General features: G+C 38.7%; 1 long non-coding RNA gene across 1 annotated transcript; it reads left to right on the top strand.

Moving 5' to 3' along the window:
* Positions 1–1977: 1977 nt before the first annotated feature.
* LOC116040314 lies at positions 1978–2792 on the top strand. The gene is made up of 3 exons (XR_004102641.1): positions 1978–2117; positions 2248–2408; positions 2724–2792. It is a non-coding gene; the product is annotated as an uncharacterized LOC116040314 (long non-coding RNA).
* Positions 2793–7127: the final 4335 nt, after the last annotated feature.

Genomic DNA, 7127 nt, shown 5'->3' with positions numbered 1-7127 from the left:
ACACAAAAATGTGTTGTTACACATTTAACACACTGTGTGTGGATTTCTACATAAGAGTGTAAAACATGTGTAAAGAATGTGTAAAAAGGCTTAACACAGTTAATGTGTTGGACAGTGAATCTGAATTCTGCCCAGCAACAGCGTCATCCTTTTTCGCGGTCATCCATATTCGCGCCACAGTGAGTCGCTAAAGAAAGGAGAAAATTTCCGCAGTTGGCAAAGGAGAAGGATGGAGACTCCAAACTCTACGGTAAACACTATTTTATCTTAACGTAATGAAAATATCTCAACGTTTTCGAAGCGTGTGGAAGTAGATGTTCATCTGACTATACGATATTTTTTGAGTTAGCTAGGCAATGTCAGGGTTTAAAGTAGTTAGAGCCGTTAGATCTAGCTAGCTAACGTTAGTAAACCTCACAGTAGCTAGCTAGCCGCCGCTGTCCTACATTCATTTGAAATCAAAATATCCGTGCTGTAACTGTAATTATCTGTAGCCAGAGTATTGAACGTGTTAGGTCAGTTGCTGGAAGTTAACTGACTGTTCCATAACGTTATTACCCGATATTCCTGAACGTTACCGGACTGCAGTCATACTTGGCTCTCATGTCGTTTTATTTTTTGCCTTAAATGGTACTGAAATCTCAGCTGGGAATATAAAGCTGGACACTTGTCATCAAACCAAAATGTGAAGGTAAATTCGGCATGTATATAATCTGCCAACTAACTCTAAATCATATAAAAGATAAACCTCAAGCCTTAACGTTAGCTAGTCTTATTCAGGGGCCGTCTAATTACTGGCTATCAAACTTGCATTGGGATTTTGAAGTTTTATTTTTACCCTGCTTACCAAGCAGTTCACTTCATTACCAAAAATGACACCATATATAACAAATTTTGAGACATTTTAGTAAGACAATGGTTTGTTTCTGTTAAATCGGCATGAAATCTGGTAAACGGGGATCGGAGTACCAGCGGTCGAAAAACGTCAGTAATTAGACGGTGCCAGCACCCAGATTCGCAGCCTCCGAGCTGAGCGACCGCTCCTCATTTTTCTGCTCCTCTTACTGTTGTGATATCGTGTTAGACATTTTAGGTAAAGCATTAAAGCTGTTTATTTATGAAAATGAAAGGGGGGGGTACTGTTTTTTTCCCCCCCAAAAGTAACTTAAATACATATTTAACACGGTCCACAATCAGAGCCACTATACCTAGACTTGTCAAATCTGGACTGGATTGTCCCAGAGATGCTGAAGACTTTATAAAATACAGTTTTAGATTTGTGAAAGTTTTATTCTATTTGTGAAAATGCAAAGAAGAAAGTGTGTGTGTGTGTGTGTGTGTGTGTGTGTGTGTCTGTCTGTGGGTCTGATTAGTCCACTTTCACAGCTTTTTTCACATGTAGTCCTTATTGGACCAGGTCCACTATACCTAGACTTTTTAAATCTGCACTATAGTGGTTTTGATTCTGGACCTGGTCCAATGTGGGCAACATGTGAAAAAAGCAGTGAAATCTCAGTTTTTTCATTTTCATAAATGCAATAAAGATTTCACAAATGTCAAAATGGGTTTCAGCTTTAATGCTTTACCTAAAATGTCTAACATGATATCACAGCAGTATCCTAAGAGGTGCAGAAAACCGAGGTATGTAAGTCAAATTTCCCTTAAATGGCAAATCAGAGGCTACGAATCTGGGTGTTAACTTCAGTGTCTGTTGGATGTGGATATTTAATCACTTCTAGATATGTAATCTCATTTGACTTTGAAATTAGTACAAGTAGCAATATCACAATGAATTAGATTTGTACTTTACTTTTTTTTCATGTTTGCAGGAAGTGAGACATGGGCCGCAGGAATCTGTGAAAGTCCTTGCAACTACTTTTAAGAATGGAAATGAATTGAAAAGAAAGATTTACAGTGTCCAAAGCACAACAGAGCTTCTGGAAAAAACAACTGAATTGGGATTTGTCCTTGACTGGATTTTAAAATTCAATATTGATTTCCAAGAGTTCACTGATGTTGATAGTAGTGTGCAGATAAGTAACCTTGACAGATTCCAAGTGCACTTTTCAGAAGCACCCCATCTTCAAACTGTCCCAAGAGAAGTCTGTCAAACTCAGGTACATTTTTACCATAATGTTTTTTTGGATCATGTGTACAGCTAGTCAAATTGTGTTTCAGAAAAGTCAGAGAGACTACAGAGAAGACAGAGAGTCTAACTTTCTGCTCTGCTCTTCATTTTCTGTTCAGCCTACACAGGAGCCAGATCAGCAGACTGGTCTGAGGCCTCTACTTGAAATGAAAGTTCCAGAAATATTTGATGAACTCCAAACTAAGGGCATTGTTACAGAGAAGACCAGAATGAAACTCATTAAAGTTTGCATCTCTGACTTGGTGGAGAAGCATGGATTGTAAGTACAGTATATGAATGTGAACTATATATTATTTTGTATCTTATGTGTGGTTATACAAATAAGCCCACTTGTTTTAAGAATGTACAGCATATGTGCATTGAATGTAATTGTGAATGTTTTAAGTGTTTGAATTGCAATGGGGGGATAAAGTATACAGACGTTCTCATTTGGTTGATACAGGGCACATCTTTTGTTAACAGTTGCTTTTTAATAACACATTTGACAGTAAGGGCTAATCATGTCATTTTTAAAAGAAGAGAAAAAAGGTCTCATGAGTGTTTTTTTTTTTATTTTATTTTTTTGTATTACTAGTTATCCCTCCACTACTGAAAATGTGGTTCTTGCAAAGAACATCATCACCATCTTCCCATCGCTAAAAGTCCAAATTGATGGCAGAGGAGAGGCTTTGTGAGTATACAGTTTATTAGTTGAAAAGTGGGTAGAGCTAGCTATGGGTATGGGATGCTTAAATATTGAAACAGGGAAATAATCAGAATGTTTAAAGCCAGTATTTTCTCTTTTGAAATTTCCATTCTGGTCCGGAATGATTTGATATGCTTTTTTCCCCCTCTAAAATCTCAGGAGCATTTCTTTGATCCAGCATCACACTCTGGGTTTTTGGAGATGAGGCTTCGCAATATCCGCCGGAAGCTAGAGGAAGGCCAGCGTCGTTACAGTAGACACAAGAGGTGCCGAGATGTTGAAGAGATGTCAAGTTCTGTGCAATATGAAGGGGACGGCAGCGAAGTCAGAGAGTTCATCAACCTGATGAAAAGGCTGAGGCCTTCTGCAGAAAACATGTCCTCAATCAAATCAGCGATGCAGAAAACATTCACCTGGCGTAGGTCGTGGATATCCACACATTCACCCACCATGGAGGAAATCTTGCAAGAGTATCCACACTTTCTGGATATACCGACACTGGTAGGTGTCTTTTTGTACCCTTTGCTTAAACACGGAATGCAGCAATCAAACTTATGTGTACATGTAGATTAAAGCAATTATAAAAAGTCATTATACATTGATGAGGCTTATATATTATGTGTCTCTGTCCACTGCAACCACCCAGCTTGATACAGAGTTTGGTAAAATGCATCAAGGAAAGGGGGACCTGTTCCTAAGGCGGTGGGAGGCCAGCATCATGCCAAAGCTGAAAGCTGTTGCTGCCAGGGAGAAGGGTGATGTTGCATCTCTTGTTGAAGGGATGGAAGACCAAACTGAAGGTATTTACTAAATGTTACATTTAATTTCTTCAACTTTTCCACAAAATTATTTAATATGCTTATGTTTACCTCTCTTCTTCCCCAACCACACCCACCCCCGATTCTTGTTTGCAGATGAGAAGTGCTACATCATGTTGGTTGTCCTTACTCATCTCCTTCCACCAATTGCAGCAAGCCGCTGTAGCGTCAAGTCTGCCATTACACAACTCGTTGATTTTGTGCCGGTATGTTTGATGGGAATCTTGAGTAAATGTTGATAATCCTCGACAGGGTGTCTGCACATCCTTAAATTGTCTTGAATTCAATTTTATGAATATTAGGCCTTAAAAGTCATTATAGTCCACATGATTTAAACTTGTTTAAGGAGAGTTATATGCACACTACGTAGGTACAAGGCTATCAGAAAGCAAATGTCGAAAAAGCCATTTAAGTTTAATGACAACAATGTCATAAAATGTATGTGGCTTGGATTAAGTGTGCAGGCGTAATCTTTTCTTTAATGTAAAATCTTTAAACCTACCACTGAACCTAATACAGACTTTATACTTGCACTGACCTGTTAGCAAAATGTAGATTAGCCTAACTCACTCTAATAATCATATTCCTACATAAAATCTACCTCTGCACGGGACCACATACTTACTTACTTTATACTTACCTGCAATGTTTAAATAAGAAAAAGTGGATTTATTCAAATTTGGTTATTGAATATCTTGAGGTCTTAAAAGCATTACATTGAATCAAAACATAGTTATGAATATTATATTCCATTTCTGCCAATAGATCATCTATATCCTACACATTGGTCCTTTTAAAGAAGAAATTATTTGCATTAATATTGCCAAGAAAGATGAAAAAAACAGAGACAGACAATGCTGTGTCAGCATTCACACTAATAAAACATTACATGTACAAAACTAATTATAAGGAGCTAGTTTGCGACATGTTGCTGCTGAACTTAACTTGACTTATTTCTATATTCTGATTTTAGGCAGGAAGTACCATTGCCTCCCTCTACAATGCATCCCAGGATCCAGCACAGAGCACACAGCCACAACTAGTCAGCATTGGTCATCTAATGGGAGGGTCACAGCAGTACGTCATTGTGGGCAAGTCTGACAAGATTGCTATTCCCTTGGATGAAGGCCTGGCATGTGCTGTGGACAAGCTCTTCAAGCTCTACTGGGTATGCAACTTGGCCTACCCAGCCCCGCTCAGCTCTGTGTTCTCATTCAGTTTCTCATTCGAGTACATTTACGACTTACCCATGCCAACAAACAGGAGAGCAAAGGTATTGGAACTCATTTCAAAAGTCAAGTCTATTAATTAGATCTCACCAAAATGTACAGTTGTCCAAGATGTCCATCAAGATTCACACAGATAAAGAAACTGATGTGGCACCTTCGTCAAATACATGCATTGTCAGAGGGATTGGAGTTCACACTTACTTGCAGCCAAGATGGTTGTCCAAGGACATACCACAGCATTAATTCATTTACCAAGCACCTTTCTAGAGAGCACCAAATAGCAAATACCACAGTTGTTGAGCCTTCTCTTCAGACCTTCCCAACATTTACTGACTCCTCTGGGGCCATCGACACAACAACTCTAGAGGAAAATATAGCTGAGCCTTCTGTGGGTTTTAAACTTGTTTCTGTGTGTGTGACAGTGCAGCCTCATTTGTGGCAAAAATGTATGCTGGGTCAAATGTAACACTAATGGATGTAACAAGAACTGTAACTTGCGTTAAAGAACTTGTGGAAACAACTGTAGCTACATTACAAAGTTCTGTGTCATCAGTGTTCAATAATATGGATGTACCACATGACCATGAACTTGTGCTACCACTAATGGAACAGTTTGAAAGTGCCAAACAAATGTTTGATGACATAGACACTCCTTTTAAAATGAATACCCACTTTTCAGAAAAATTTCACCTTGTCAAGCCAAAGGAAATTTTTCTTGGTCACAGGGCAGATACTGTACGGAAACAGGGACAAATGAAGCAGGTTTTGGCACCAGACACTTATCAGTATGTACCAATACTTGAAACGATCAAATTTCTATTTACCAAATGCAAAGTGTCTACTTAAAAAGCAAGAAAAGGAATGACAACATGATGCGAGACTATAGTGATGGGTGTCAATTCTCAACTCATCCACTATTCCAACTCTATCCAGAATCCCTGCAAATTCAGTTGTATTATGATGATGTTGAGACAACAAATCCTCTGGGCTCCAAAACAAAAATCCATAAAATGGGTGCCGTTTACTTCACTCTACGGAATTTACCCCCAGAATGCAATTCATCCCTAGCTCACATTCACTTATGTGTGTTATTTAATTCGATCGACAGGGAGACATATGGGCTTGGTAAAATACTAGAGCCACTTCTTGAGGACATCAAAGTCCTTGAAAACTCTGGTATAGAAGTTGAAGTTAATGGACAAACTCAAGCTCTCAAGGAAAGCTTTTCTGCAAACAAATGTTGCCACTTTTGTGTGATCGATAAGCAGGAAATGCAGTCAGTGTTTGATGAAGACAATGTTGAAAAACGCAACAGGGAGAACTATGAGCAACATGTAAGGTTCTGCGATCCAAGCTCAACTGGTGTTAAAGGGAACTCTTGTTTGAACAGTCTGCAATATTTCCATGTAACAGAAAATACATGTGTGGACATAATGCATGACGTACTGGAGGATGTGGCTCCTTTGGAAGTGAAGCTGTTGTTGCGCCACTTCATTTATGAAGAGAAGCTTTTCACGTTAGAGCAACTTAATCACAGGATTGCTGGTTTTGACTATGGTTACATGAATGAGAAAAACAAACCAAGTGCCATTATCAATTTGAGATCTTCTGAAAATGCTGTCAGGCAAACTGCCTCACAAATGTGGTGTCTCTTGCAAGTTTTACCATTTTTAGTGGGAGATTTCATTAATAGGGAAGACCAGTTTTGGCATCTGTTCATTTTGTTCAGGGAAATCTGCAGCATTATCTTTGCACCTGTTGTCAGTGTTGGGCTTTCTGTGTTTCTTAAACAGCTCATCATAGATCACCATACGCTTTACAAGAAGTTGTTTTGCCGAAATCTAATTCCAAAGCACCATTTTATGGTACACTATCCAAGAATGCTTTGTTTGTTTGGACCTCTTTCTCAATTGTGGTGTATGAGATTTGAGGCAAAGCATAATCCAATGAAAAGGCAAGCACATGTGGTATGCAATTTCAAAAATATTGCCAAAACTCTTGCTTATAAGCATCAGGTTCAACAAATGTACAATTTCAAGCTTGGTGACCCGTTTTGTAAAAAATACAATGTCGACAATGCCTTTCCTATGAACATTGGTGCTTTAAAGAAAGCTGTTGTTATACTGGAGGGACTTAAATCAGCCCTACACACAGATTTCACAATGAGTAGCATTATTTATGTTACACATTCGCTGACTGTAAATGGCCACACATACAGGAGTGGATCGGTGCTGCCACTAAAGACA

This window comes from Sander lucioperca, chromosome 19 (genome assembly GCF_008315115.2).
Source record: "Sander lucioperca isolate FBNREF2018 chromosome 19, SLUC_FBN_1.2, whole genome shotgun sequence".
NCBI classification, from domain to species: Eukaryota; Metazoa; Chordata; class Actinopteri; order Perciformes; family Percidae; genus Sander; species Sander lucioperca.
This window is presented reverse-complemented; position numbering and strand designations above follow the sequence as displayed.